General features: G+C 41.5%; 1 protein-coding gene across 14 annotated transcripts in view; it reads right to left on the bottom strand.

The window, feature by feature from the left end:
- ELMO1 (engulfment and cell motility 1) overlaps positions 1-15,148 on the bottom strand; it is a 730,817-nt gene that overhangs the window by 129,796 nt on the left and 585,873 nt on the right. The window contains exon 1 of one of the 14 annotated variants that reach the window (XM_015065021.3): positions 7,139-11,332. The exons of the other annotated variants lie outside the window; for them this stretch is intronic. The gene's annotated coding sequence lies outside the window, so the exon portion shown is untranslated. Of the gene's footprint in view, positions 1-7,138; positions 11,333-15,148 lie in introns of those variants that run through there. 14 annotated transcript variants of the gene reach the window in all.

The following is a 15,148-nucleotide window of genomic DNA, read 5'->3' as shown; positions in this document are numbered from 1 at the left end:
TATGCTTCCAGGTCTGGGAATGATGCCAGTGAACTGCTCTCCTTGACAGGTCTCTCATCACTTATAGCTCAAAGGAAAGGAAAAGTGAGCTCCCAAAGTGCCAGGCTGCAGCCCTCCTTGTCAGATGGCAACACCTCCATGGAACAGCTGAGCAAGAAGATGAGTAAAGAACTGTCATTCCATTATCCCCGAAACCCTGCATACTGATAATTCCCTGTATGTTCCTTTTCAAAGTCTTGCACAATGCAGAGCTGAGAAAAGGACATAGGAGAGGGATGAAAAATCAGTTTCAGCTGTAAGCCAATCCTGACTGCTTGGTAGTGGCTGACTTAGTGCTGTGTTAAGAAGGATTCTGAGGCTCCATCTGGGTATAGTGGGAAAGACTGATATGATCAATGAAATATGGGCCCTAGAGAATAGATTGTTTGGAAGCTTGATCTTGGAAATCACCAGGTCTAAACTTGTCTTTACCCATGTGTAGGTGCTGTGGAGCATAAAGGTTAAATTACTTATAAAATTTAGTTGCTAAACTATACACAATAATTCAAAGTCTTAGATTCTAGATTACTGCTCTGTCATCTATACAAGTACTTTTCTAGTCCTGAATTTCTAGAATATCATAGATTTAAATTAGCTAGCAAATTAGTGGACTTCAAAATCCTGTGGTAATGCAAAGACAATTACTGTAATGCTGATTTCACCAATGCAATATAAAGCTATTTCCCAGCGTCTCTGTGCTCACTGAAATCCCACAGCACTTCTTTCCACTCATGACAGTCTTTTGTTTGGCCAAACATCAGCAGATTCACAAAACAAGTCATCTCGCTCTTGGATTCAACCCTGCCTGTGGTTTTATCTACTTGGTCTGTCAGTGTTGCCTCAGCAAAGATGATAAAGTCCTGCCATGAAGAGAAATAAGTTGTAAAGGGGCCACACAATTTAATCCAACACATATTTGTTGAGTACATGTGTGCACAAGGCATCCTCCTTGGGAATTCTGTCCAACACGCAGGAAACAAGTATAGTTGGACCAGAAGGCATCACTGACATTAGAGATCATATTGAACTACATGGATTTTCCCCACCTTTCTCAATGTTTGTGAGATTTCTAAAAGACCTCTTTATTAACTGAATGTTTAAGAGGACCAAGCTTAGGGGCATCTGGGTGGCTCAGTTGGTTAAGCATCCGATTTTGGCTCAGGTTATGATCTTGCAGTTTGTGAGTTCAAGCCCCACATCGGGCTCTCTGCTGTTAGTGCAGAGACCACTTAGGATCCTCTGTTTCCCTCTTTCTGCCCCTCCCTAGCCTGTCCTCTGTCTCTGTCCCTCAAACATAAATAAACATTAAAAAAACAAAAAAACAAAAAAACAAAACCTCAACAAGAAGACCAAGCCTAGAGGGAGCTTTATCACTTCTACTTGCAGATTTGGCTGAAATTATCAATGTCAGGACATCTCTAGGAGGCTGGGACCAGATGCCTCTAAGAAGGCTTTGCAGCATGATTTTGATCTAGTTTACTTAAAAGGTTGATTACATTCTCATAATTGGTTTTACATTAAAAGAAAAGAAAACAACAACCTTGGGGAGTGGATAAATAGAATAGCATATGATGTTGAAGGTAAGGGTTTTAAGACCAAATTAACTGTAAGAACTACTTAGTCAATATTTTCCAACTGAACAAAATTTGGAGAATTGAATAAGATGACAGCAATTAAATCATCCCTTACCCTCAATTTACACTTGTCTTCATAAAGAATAATGTTTGCAGCAGAGTTATCTTCTCAATCAAGGTTTGCGTACCTTATTATTAAAACTAAACCCGTGTCTTCTGAACATACTGAGTTGAAGGTGGGGGCCCAAAGTACAGTGAATGGCAAGGCCACAATATCTGGGGACAGAAAAATGCCACAGAAGGTGGATGCTGACTTTCCGCAATAGGAAATGGCACACCTTTTAATTCCCTCTTGCCTAACAGAGTAATGGAAAAACCAAGATTTAGCTACATGTTGAGTTTTCTATGTACAATGGTTAAGGGCAAAAGTAAACAAGTTTGGGAATGCTAATATTCTGTGCCTCTCTCTGTTGCCTGAGCAACAAGTGCTTGCGGGTACTTCATGGAGGTAAGAGAGATGACAGTGCCATGGCAGGATGAGGTAGTGAGAGAAGTCACCGGCCTGTTGTATCAGGAAGGTTCTTTGAGAATCCAGCACTATACTATCTAGCAGAATAATCACTAACCACACATGGCTACAGAAACCTTGAAATATGTGGCTAGTAGGACTGCACAATTGAGTTACAAAGTTTATTCAATTTTAGCTAGCTTCAGCTATTGAAAAACTTTCATGTATGTTCTAAACAAGTTTGGTATGTGACTCTACTTTTTTAACTATACATTTTGTGAAATCTAAAAACAGATTTCCTGTGAAAATTCAGTATCCAAACTGAGTTGTGCTGTACGTATAAATTATATGTTGGATTTCAAAGACTTAACATAAAAAAACTGAATATAAATATTTTGTTAATAATTTTGTAGTTGCATGTTCAAATATTTTGGGCATACTGGGTTAAATACATATATTATTAAAATTTGTAGACCCACTTTTTTTTTTACTTTTTAAATGTGATTACTAAAAAAATGGAAATTACATACATAACTTGCATTATGTTTCCACTAGACAGTGCTGATCTAGAAAGAAATCTGCCATATTATCCCTGTAGGGCATTATTTTTTTGAATAGCTATTGAAATTGTCTTTTACACATTCACATACCTAGTGTTAATAGTAGAAAGTGCATAATATCAGGCATGCATAGCAAATAATCCGTTTTTAAAACCTGCTACTAAGACCCCTACAGATTCCTTTTCCATCTAGCAATGTGATCTTGCTTATATGCTCTGGTCTGCTATTTCTGTATATGTCAAACTGGATATTTTAGGACATCAATAGTTTTTCTTCTTCCTTCTCGTGGCCTAACTCCTTCCACTTCATTTTCATTAGTAAGTCTCCCATGGAAAGGCTGGTTGGTAAAACAGATAGAAATGGAGGGGCGCCTGGGTGGCTCAGTTGGTTGAGTGTCCGACTTCAACTCAGGTCATCATCTCACACTCATGGGTTCGAGCCCTGCGATGGGCTCTGTGCTGACAGTTCAGAGCCTAGAGCCTTGCTTCGGATTCTGTGTCTCCCTCCCTCTCTGTCCCTCCCCCACTCTCTCTCTCTCTCTCTCTCTCTCTCTCGCTCTCAAAATAAACAAACATAATAATAATAATAAAAAAAAATTTGGGAGGGCGCCTGGGTGGCTCAGTTGGTTAAGTAGCCGACTTCAGCTCAGGTCATGATCTCACAGTCTATGAGTTTGAGCCCCACATCGGGCTTTGTGCTGGAGAGCCTGGAGCCTGCTTTGGATACTGTGTCTCTCTCTTTCTCTCTACCCCTTCCCCACTCACGTTCTGTCTCTCTCTCTCTCTCAAAAATAAACATTAAAAAAAACCAGATAGAAATGGAGATGCTCTGAAGTGGGAGTGGAGGACTCACTCGCCTCCCACCCTGGTTCCACACTGCCCCAGTCCTGTCAATGTCCCCAACTCTGAGCGACTTGGTTTGAAAACTATGTCACATTCAAAGATTTTCAGGCCTAAACTTCTAAGTTTCCAGTTGTTCCATCAATGTATATCCTCTGGACCTACCTAAAATCTCTTTCTGAGCTTGGCCTATTCACAAGGTCTTCAGAAAACATGGTAGCCCTGGTGATTCCCACATCCACTGTGGGTGACGCACCCCCCAAACCAGCTGCACTGTTGTTCCTGACCCTTCATGACTCTCACTGTTGCTATGGCAATTGCAAATCATTCCTGGCAAATGTGAGCAAAGGGCAGCCATAGAACTGATGACCTTCCACCTCTTGCAGATGGCCCAGGAGGAGCTGGTCTCATGTAGAAACTGGCCTAGTTCTCATTAGTCAAATAAACGCTCCTCAGAATAAGGTAGCACATCATACAATAACACAAGGGGATAAACAAATGGGACATTTTGGTGACAAGGTTTTACTCAAACATCTTTTCCTAAATGGTACTATATATAATTCACCCAACCACCATAAAATGCCTTTCTAATTCGACTTTAATTAACAAAATGATTGTTGAATTCAATTCCGTGTGGCCTGGTTCCACTACACAGACAGCCGAGGAGACCTCCTTCCCCTGTCCATTCACACTCCTTCCATCCATGGATGCAGCAAACAAGTAAATCAACATGTGTGAAAACACAAACCCCTTGCCAGTTCCTAGCTTTGTAAACATGGTCAAGTTCCTCAATATTTTGGAGAGTCCATTTCTTCATCTAGAAAATAGGTATAAAAGGCATCCTTTTGGGGAGGTTGTAAAGATTCAGCGAGTTGTTACGTCTACATAAATTGTATTGAACAGTGTCTGGCACACAGTAAATGCTCAAGGCAGGTTAGCTTTTCCTGCTGTGATTGATTTTATTCCACTTGAGAGGAGAAATGAAGGATTCTACCCTTCCAACTCTCAGTGCTGGATTTCAGGGATTGGATTTAACATGTTTATGTTTACTTTGACGTATGAGGCAAGTCTGACGGTCACTTGAAAATCTGAGGGAATTCATTTTTACTTATCCTTACATTTATGTTATAATATGTCCTACATCTTACAAATGCCATGAAGAGGCAGTACGGAGAAGCTTTCTTCTTCAGGAGTGAACAGAACAGGTACAAGACTGCAGTTAATTCTGGTATTTGAAAGAGCATGTTCATTTCAAGCCCAGTGATCCTAGTTACACCAACACTGCAAGCTGAGAAGTGAGAAAATCTAGATCTAGAATTATTTCCAAGACTTCTTAATTTAAACCTTAACCATTCTAACTTAGAATGCACAGGACCTCACCAGTTACTGAAGCCACTGCATCAGTCAGCAGTTGATTGGCACAGGGCTATGGCAGGATTTAGTGGCCCCTTCTCAAAAAGGAGATAATAAACTTGAGGGTATAATAAATTCTTGGCTATTCACCCAGGACAAAGATCCTACATGACCCTGAAATGGGCTGTCATCAGAGTATTATGTGATTATGCATTAATATATTTTCTTAGGGCAAGAGGAGAGTTTCATAGCTTTCAAATTCTTGGACTTCCACGATCCAAAAATAGGTTAATAACTACTCTTAGTTTAAAAAAAACCACATTTTTACTGCTTCCATAAAAGGCTGTTTCTTCTCTCACTCTTGCCAACAGGTGCCAGTACCTCACTCATGTAAGTGACGCTACTTTGGGAGAAAAGAGACCAAAAGAGGATGGAGGGCCATTCTAATGAAATGACATCACTTAATGCACATCCACTAGCAACCAGACTTGCTCAAAATTATACATGCATCCAGGTGTGCCAAGGAACGACATGTAATAGGGAGACTTTACGTGCACACACTTGCCTCCGATCAGGTGGAATTCTCAATTTGGTACACCATCTCGAGCCTCTTGGGATCAAAGGACAGCCTACATTCCAGAGGGGCCTTCAGCTAGCAAACAGGTTTTTGACCTCGTCAAGTTACCAGGTTTCTCCTAGCTGTGATTGTTACTCACAGTGAGAAAACTTGGCCATCTCCTCCTGTGGTATCAGGTCACAAGAGCAAGTCTCTTCCAACTACCCTTGCCCTGCTTTTGGGTCTTCTGGAGGCAAAACCTTTCTAGCTCTTTTGTTTCTTTACTCGCTCATCACAGATCGCATTTAGGACACAGCCAATTCCATTCTACAGCCACATGAAGACCTGTAACACTCTCTTCGGTCAAAAGGACATTGTTATAAAGGACAAGCCAATAAGATTTCCCATGTTCAACTATTTCATGTGCATATATTTTTGAGCCAGATGATAATGATTTATCCTCTTTTCCTCTCTGTTGTTTGAACCCAAGTGTACTGTAAATAGAAGACATGCGGTATGCCTGTTTTCCTGGCACATAAGATAGGGAATTACATTTAAAACAAAGTAACAATGATGAAGCCTCAAAACCAGCAGAGACGCTGAGGAGAGGTTCTCAGGCAGAGATGGAAACCCCAAGTTCAGCCCCCGCTCTCTGCACCCACGCCAAAAGCAATGCTTCTCCTCTCCATGTTCAGAAAGATTATAGTTCCTCTGGAATCCTACACTGTGCTTGAGTTCTGTCTTGCTACATATATTTTTTAAGTTTGCAGCTAGAAGGCTCTCTAAAAGCAAAGAGTTTCCCCCTCCCCATACTGCCCCTCCATTGCCTGTTTACAGCACTGCTTTCTTATTTTTCCTGCTTCTACCCAAAGAAATCGAGAATTTCATCACCAGTGTCAGAAAATTAAACCCCAGGGAGCAAAGCAATAGCTCAGAGAATCCCTTCCCTGGCAAAGAGCCAATCCTTGAATATAACTTTGCAAACCCTCTCTGGTTTTCAGGGGTTTAAAGGGATTCAAAACAGAGTCATTTTGAAGCATGGTTTTTGACAGCTAAAATCTCTCTGTCTGCACTTCAACTCATCTTTGAAATTAATTTTCAAAAAGCGAGAGAACATATTTTGATTTAAAGACTGGTTTCATGAAAGAAGTGAGGGGCATGACCTAGCTCAGTTGCACACTTCCAAGCTGAGATCAGCAGTGCATGCAGAAGAGATGCTTCCTTTTGTGGTTGGGGGTCTTAAGAAGTGTTTGACAGACCATTGTAATAACATCTCTCTTCACAATGCAAACACCAGTAACATGGTCAAGCAGCTCACCACTCAGTTCCGTGCCTGCACCTTTCTCTCTCTTCCCAGCAATGCACAGGGTTGACTCCGCTTAATTTAGTTTTAAAAACACCTTCTTTTGAACTGGATCTATACCTAGTGAGATAAAGCAAAACTCCACTCCTCACACTAATCCTTATCCTTACTAGACAGACCAATGTTTCAGTATAATACACAGTCAACTACAAATCCAATCATACCCAAGCAATGCATGCAGGCTTTGGAATACAGAAGCTCACACATCACGGGAACCCCAGAACGCCTGTTCTTCCATGTGCTTGTTCCAATTCATAGTTTTCTCGGCAGACAATAGGACAAAGCTGCATTTTAGCTCAGGCTGCTAATACCGGCGGACAGATGTGTAAGACTGAGGTTTACTCACCAAGCTCCCGTAAGTCCATCTTTCCCAACTACAATACTGCTGCTAAGCCGCCACCAAATGACTTAGAGTCGTCCCCTAGAAGAACAATGTGCTGGAATACCAGATGGTTCCTGAGTAAGCTTGTTCATGAAATAGGTTTCCAGTTGAGCCATGTGAATAGAGACCTGCCGCACACCTTTGAATGCTACACACTTCGAGTCCAGAAGAATAAGCATGTAGCTTTGCTTATGTTTATGGAGCTGGAGCCCAGGGGTGCTCCGATTGGCAGGAATCGCAGAAAGATCAGCCAATCAAAGGGAGCCTCCATTTCAGGGAAACTCCTGCTCATTTATTTAGCATCTTCAGAGATCATCGGCTTTTCTAGGAAGAGCTTTTCTCTTACAGTATCACAAGAGAAAAAATAATAGCTTCCTTTCAATTTTAGTGCCCTATGCTCTTTCATCAATATGTATTACATAGCTCCTCTTCTCGGTATTCCTCAATACCTCCACTTTTCCCATAAAGAACTTTAAAAAAAAAGGAAGAAAAAGAGGAAGAAAAAGAAAAAGAAAGAGCTGGTGATGGGCTAGAGATAGTTCATATTCATCAGCCTCCACCTTGTTGCAAGAAAGGAGGGGGGAGCGCCTGGGCTCAATAATTACTGATTCTGTTGCCATGGAAACAGACTGGCTGCAGCGAGTTGGATTCGTGTAGAACATCTGCTGCCAGACCCATAATCAACTGCAATCTCATCTCTCCCCCTCTCCCTACTTTTATTTGATTGTTAGTTTGCTTTCTCTCTTCTTGTCTTCACATTCAGTTTTTGTCCAGAAATGTCATGTAACTGCCTTACTTTGTATACATAGCACACACATGCCAGAGGTGCTCACATGCCCAGAAATGTGTGTACACAGGAGTGCATCCCAGCAGGATTCTTACGGAAGGATCTATACTCTGATTCTTATTCAGGATGTAAACGAGCATAAATACTGTGTCTCCACCCCTAATTAAAATTTACTAGAAGTTAACCTAAAGAGTTAGTGGGGCTCTTTAAAAATATTTGTCATCTAATGGCCCTGAAAGGCTCCAAATAAAAGTTTGCAATGGCATTTCTCAGGGGGCACTGTGAATTAAACTGAGAAGCAATTAACCTGAGAAGCTTATAGAAGATTTTTAAGCACAAAATCTTTAGGCTTAGCTTCTTCTCTTGCCCTAGCAACTCACAAGGCACCCTGAACAGTGGGGGTCTCCTTGGGGATTTCCTCAGTCCATTTACATCCCCCCTGACTCCTCTCCTGTTTTCTCCAAATTCTGCTAGTTACATGACCAGAGTTAATGTCAGACTCTGGATGTGCTATCTTTCTCATTAACAGCAGGGGCCACCACTGAGCAATAAATGGCTGCATGGCCAGGTCAGACCCAAGAGGGGACTGAGAGGGTGATAATCTCATCTGTGTGTCTGTGGAAGCCTTCAACTCTGTACAAAGACTGACTGAAGATGTCAAGTGTCAAAGAAGGCTATGATTCTGGCATAAGTTAGAGAATCCTTCAAGAATCCGAATCCTGGTTTTCCATTTTGTCTTTTTGCCCTTGTGATCTTGGGAAGGAATTCTCATCCATGTACTGACTCTCTGGCACCCAAATCCAACTCTGGCCATCTTTCTCAGCATTGTCCAGACGATCTCCACCCTCCAGGGCAGTGGATATCTTGGGGTTTTTTGACTACCTTTCTGGAACATCCCTAACCTGTTCTGCCTACTCTCCTCTACCATGAGGACACCTACCCCTTGCACTGTCACCCTCCTGAGACTGTTCAAATCACCACTTTTTAAATACAGAAACATGTCATTCCAACCTGGTCTTCCCTCAAGCAAATGTAATCAATTATTCCACCGTACACAGTGAGTGTTTATGTGCCAAGCACTGTGCTAGTGACAAAACTAACTGGCATGGTTTTTGCCCTATGGCAAAATAACTTTACTAGAGGAGGCAAAAAAAATATGAAAGTATAACTTTTATATGGGATATGAAGGAGAGCACAAAGGAAAAGATTTAACCTAGTGAGGTTAGGAAAAGTATCTCAGAGGAAGAGATACTTAAGCTAAGATCTAAAGGAAGAGTAAAAGTTGAATTAAAAGTGAGGGGAATAGTGTCTCAGACATAAGGAATGGCACATGTGAAGGGCCTGTCTAGATGCACATTGCCTAGGAGGGAGTGTGTCCTCTTTGAAAACCTGAAAGAAGCCAAATGCAGCTGACTGCAGTGAGAATGACTGAAAGGATGGAGTGAGATGAGCCTGGACGGCAAGCAAAGGCCAGACCTGTAGGGTCCTAGACAATCACATTAAGGAGATTGTTTCTTATCCTATTAGCAATGACAAACCATTGTACGACTCCATTAAAATGATTCCCTGCCCCCCAAAATACCTATACAACTCAATTTATAAAATAATCTATTTCAAGGCATCCATAATTTGTTGGCCTGATCTACCTAACATTCATTGAGCAATTAAGAGTCCAGATAGCATACTAAGCACTTTATATAATTAACTGATTTAATCCTCACAAAAACTCTGTATTATTATTATCCCTATTATACAGAAGGTGGAAACTGAGGCATAGTAGGTTAAATAACTTGACCTAGTTTACCAAGATAAAATGTGGCAGAGCTGGGATTCTGAACCAAGGGATTCTAGCTCCAGCTGTAGTGTGATCTACAGGGACTATCTGTGTCAGAACCATTTGGGATTATCCTCAAAATAGAGATTACTGGGATCTGTCCGCAACCCTCCTAAACCAGAATCTCAGGGAATGGAGTCTAGGAACATTTCTCCAAGTTCTCCAGGGGATTCTCATTCACGCCACAGCTTGAGAATCACTCCTAAGAGACGTTTGCATAAAGGAAATTAATTAATCTTCAATGTATAAAATAGAGAAAGTTTTTTTTTAATTTTTTGAGAATGGGGGCAGGGTGTTTCACTACTGTAAGCCATCCCAAAGGATGCAGCTCTATTAAGCCAAGTTTACCTCCCTTTGATTGACTGCAAACTCTCGAGTTGAGTGTGGGTACCATAGCACAGTGGGTACTGAGCATACATAGCTCAATAGCTTCTAGGAGTACGTATATGAAGAAAGAACATGGGAGTTATCATTTTTTAAATTTTTATTATTTATTTTTGAGAGAAAACAGAACATGAGCTGGGGAGGGGCAGAGAGAGGGAGACATAGAATCTGAAGCAGGCTCCAGGTTCTGAGCTGTCAGAGTCTGACAGAGAGTCTGATGCGGGGCTCAAACCCACGAACCATGATATTCATGAGCCAAAGTCGGACACTTCACTGACAGAGCCACTCAGACGCCCCAGAACATGGAAGTTCTTAAAGACCAGATTCACCAGTGAGGTAGAGATGCTAGCAACAAGACAGGTAGGTCATGTAGTATTGTGGACACTAAGGAAGGTTGTAAGTTTTCTTTGGGTAATTTTTTTCCCAGAAAATTCACTTTGAAGACAAACTGCAAGGTGGACAGAATATTTCTTTGAGTATGTTCCAACCCTCCTCTTCTATTCAAAAGCAAGTACGCAGGGTCTCTGGTTTACCAAGCTAGTCACGGTTTTAGTTCTGAAAGATAAGCAGCCTCATCTACATTTCCATAAGGGGTCACTTTATACCAAACAGCCACATGGTCTTTGGAGAAACTTGCAAAGAATTTTTCCCTAGAACCTTGTCCAGTAGTTGTGTTGCTGAGATCACAGACTATCAGTTAATTTGGCCACTGCTGTGTATTCTTTCCTTTCTAGACTGGGCAATGAAAGAGTCTACACAAGCCTCAGAGCTGCCGATGAACCTCAAGAAAGAGAAACCTACATTTAGTTAATTGGTTTATACCTGAACAAGCACCCAAGAATTGGTACGAAGTGTAATGGACCTGCACTACAGAGGCTCAAAATGTACTGTTGGTGGCATGTCATCAAGCTTCTAAACACCTTCGTGTTTATCATGTGCTGTGCACAGATAGTAGAAGGGAATCAAAGCATCAAAACCTGGGAAATAGGGGAGGGGGAAATCATCCCTGGGCATCTGGATAAAAATCAGAAGAAATCTCTCCATTTCAACCCCCACATTATAGCCTGTATTCTCTGTTCCGTGCTTGCTAGGTATTTGCTAGTACCATTTACAATTATTATTAGCAAATTTAGTGTATAGTTCACATACCTTTGTAGTGCTTTTTAAATAAATTCACAAATCAAAAAAGAATTGCTGGGTGATTTGTATTTGGGGGTCAGAAAATATAGTGACTGCTGTAGAATGATTTCTAAACTAGCTGGCTAAATTTCTCTTAGTTTACCTACCAGTCTTAACTAAAATGAACACCATTTACAAGGAGTATTTAAAAAGGAGCTGAAGGTGATTCCATGTACTGGGCTATGGGAGGTGGCGCTAATAGCAAATCCTTCCATTTTCCAACTCCTGGTCCCAAACATTATTTCCACAATCTGCACCTTCATTTCATCAGGATGCATGTTCATCACTGGCAATAGATGTGATGGTGATGACTTCCTTAGTTCATGACATGGCTACACTGAATCCCATTTTTTCTTTGGTCAACTGATTCTTAAGGAGGTCATGAGGATCACATTGAGCCTCAAAAAACTTCTGAAGAAGTAGGGTGTATATTGTTGAAGGCTTACCTCTAAGTACATCTTAGCCTTCCTTTTTTTATTTAAAAAATTTTTAACATTCATTTCTTATTGAGGGACGGAGAAAGACAGAGTGTGAGCAGGAGAGGGGCAGAGAGAGGGAGACACGGGATCCAAAGCAGGCTCCTGGCTCTGAGCTGTCAGCACAAAGCCCGACATGGGGCTCAAACTCGCAAACCACGAGATCATGACCTGAGCCAAAGTCGGCTACTCAACCGACCAAGCCACGCAGGCACCCTTACTTCTTAGCCTTCTTAAGGCATATCCCCTCTCCTGACCATATATGCAAATATGCACATACATGAGCATACACACACACACACACTCTGACTTTACTTCCACCCCGAACAGAAACAGGCCTAGTGCGGACCAATCCAGATCATATCTTCCAAGGATGTGAGGTCAGAAGTAGTGACTCTGCCCTAATAGGTCAGAAGTATAATTACTACCAGCTCAGTTCAACTGTTTTATTTTATTCAAGAGACGTATTTCTTTAGTTAGTTGGGTTAACTAGTAGATCATTATCTCTGATTTTTTTTTTTACATGATGCATTTTAAAATGAAAACATATGCAAAACTTCAACTAAACATGGCCAGAATACCTTTTACATATCCTTTTATCCCCATGGGGAGATAATCATAACAATATTCCATAGAAAAATCCTCATACAAAAAGGTAGATGCTTCTCTTTCCCTCACCCTTATTGGGAGATGACCATAAGCAGAACTTACCAAGTCTGCTTAATGGCACTCTATCTTTAGGTCCCTGGATGCTAAAGATTGTATGATACAGTGATACAGTGCTGACATCTGTGGGAGGATGAGAGAAATAATAGCAAATGTATATGCAGTGCTTACGATGGGCCAATACCATTAAAAATGCCCATTTTCCAAAAAGGGAAACTGGGACCTACAACTTTTAAGTAGTGCATCTACAGTCACCATCCAGTAAGGGTGCAACTCAGGATTCAAAGTCAGGTGTCTGTGAAGTACCACAAGCAGTTTACTACACCACAGGCTCAGAGCTCCTACAAGCGAGTTGCTGGAGCAGCTGGGATGATTCCAATAGCATCCTAAGGGAGAGTTCCATTTCGTAACTCATATTCATGAGACATTAATAGGAGTAGGTTTATTTCCCTGGACTTGGCCATTTTTGTATTCTCCTTCAAAATGCCTAAAATATAAACAAGACCTACAAACACCAAAATAAAACCAGATCTACAAAATGCAAACACGTCTATGAATAGATCTTCTATTCTTTCCTCTTCTAGACGTTGACCTCAGATGTGTGACCATGACTGGCATTCATAGGGTTGGAGAGTTGAGGTTTGGAAGTCCTTGAGGTGTGATTAAAGTTGGGCAAATGGGGTGGGCTGACCTGAGAACAATATGGAGGCCAGAAGAGCAAGGCCCAATATCATGCATCTCTTATAATTCTGGAGTGCCTTCAAAGGAATAGTTGGTGAAATTCTGAAAGCTTATCATCTTGCCAGCTTGAATTTTCCAAATATACCAGGGAAAGGCATTCCAGAAATGCAGGCTGATGAAAAATCATGCCAAAAGGAAAAATGAAAATGCCAAAATCCTTAACTCAGCTTTGCCAAGCATGTCCACTGGCAATATGGTGGCAAAAAGCTACTGAGCCAAAGGCAGGGTATTCTTTAGGTGACACAAAATGAGAAACAGCTTCTTCACCATCAGGAAAAGGGAAGCTTTGGGGCTGTTATCACATTCTTCTTGGTTTCCAGATCTAACGCATGAGTAAACCTCTTTCAATTCTGAAACACATATCAATTTCACACACAAGTAATCTACCTTTCGAGAAAAAAAATTAGTTTCTGATATTCTCAATAAGAGAACCAATTTCACAGCAGTTGGTAGAGATTAAATCTATGTTTTATAAAATAGTTAACATTCGATGCCGTTCCTTTCTCTGCTCTTTCTGCTCACAGATTCACGGATAATCTGTGGTCCTTGTCTCTTGTTACAACAGGGATTATATTGCAACAGAACAGGGCAAGCCAGAGAAGAGGGGAAAGAATGGAGGGTTTGCTGTGCAAGAGAGAACCAAGATCAAGATGAGTAGATGCAGTACATCCAGGCAAGGATGTAGGAAATGGGGGTTCCAGAGATATAGGGAGTCAGTTCCTGAGAGTCATGCTCTGAGGTATGAAAGGGGAGAGAGGCAGAGCAGAATGAGTTTGAGGGCTTGAAAGGAGGCCCAACAGGTCTGAATGGGCCCAGATATGGAGCCACAAGGTGAGGACACCCACAGGACCAGAGGCGATCACCATATGGGATTCCATGGCAAGTCCTGTTTAAACCAGTTATTTTTACATTATCCATTGGTAAAGAAGTTGACTCTGGGGGCGCCTGGGTGGCTCAGTTGGTTAAGCATCCGACTTAAACGCAGGTCATGATCTCACTGTTCGTGGGTTTGAGCCCCGTCTTGGGCTCTGTGCTGACAGCTCAGAGCGTGGAGCCTGCTTCAGATTCTGTGTCTCCCTCTCTCTCTCTGCCCCTCCCCTACTCATGCTCTGTTTCTCTCTCTCTAAAAAATAAACATAAAAAAATTAAAATCATTAAAAAAAAGGAAGTTGACTCTGGCAGAGCCAGTCAGTCACATCACAACTATGTGCCCAGAGTTTCAATGAGTATCAGCAACAACCCAGCACCTTCCTAAGAAAACCCACTCAGACTGTGCCTGCTCCTGGCAAACCAGCATTGTCACCACAAGGACAGGTCTGTTCTTCAACTCATTTCTTCAAATCCTTCAGCTTGTAAGAGCCAGACCACTTCAAACTGCTCTCTATTGTACTTCCAATTAAATGAAGCTTTGAAATGTGAACCATAACCTCTAGACAAATGATATTGACAGGCTATTCCCAACTCTCACAAACAATGAGCCCTGAAACCTAATTTGTGCAGCAATTAAATTCACATAAAAATATAATTTTATTTTATTGCTCAGTGCTTGCCTGTATCTTTAAGCTAGCAAAGTGTAGGAAGGAGTTAACTTGATAATATAAATAAAAATTGCCCCCAAAAGGCAGTAACCAATCCATTTACATGCAAAAATGCTCCTCTTCCAAGTCATCCCAAGGCAAATATGAAACATGATTTCCGAAATGCATCGCCTACAATTCTCTCGACCCAGTGACAGGCATGAGAATTGTGGAGCAAAATACTTCCAATAATCACACAGCTTCCACCATGAAAAAGTGCGGCCGCTTATATTTTGGGGGGGGGGGTCTACTGTGTGTTAGATGCCATGCTGCTGCTTATATTTGGGGGGATCTATTGTGTGTTAGACATTGCAGCGGTTCTTTGCATAT

The sequence above is a fragment of the Acinonyx jubatus genome, chromosome A2, assembly GCF_027475565.1.
Source record: "Acinonyx jubatus isolate Ajub_Pintada_27869175 chromosome A2, VMU_Ajub_asm_v1.0, whole genome shotgun sequence".
NCBI classification, from domain to species: Eukaryota; Metazoa; Chordata; class Mammalia; order Carnivora; family Felidae; genus Acinonyx; species Acinonyx jubatus.
This window is presented reverse-complemented; position numbering and strand designations above follow the sequence as displayed.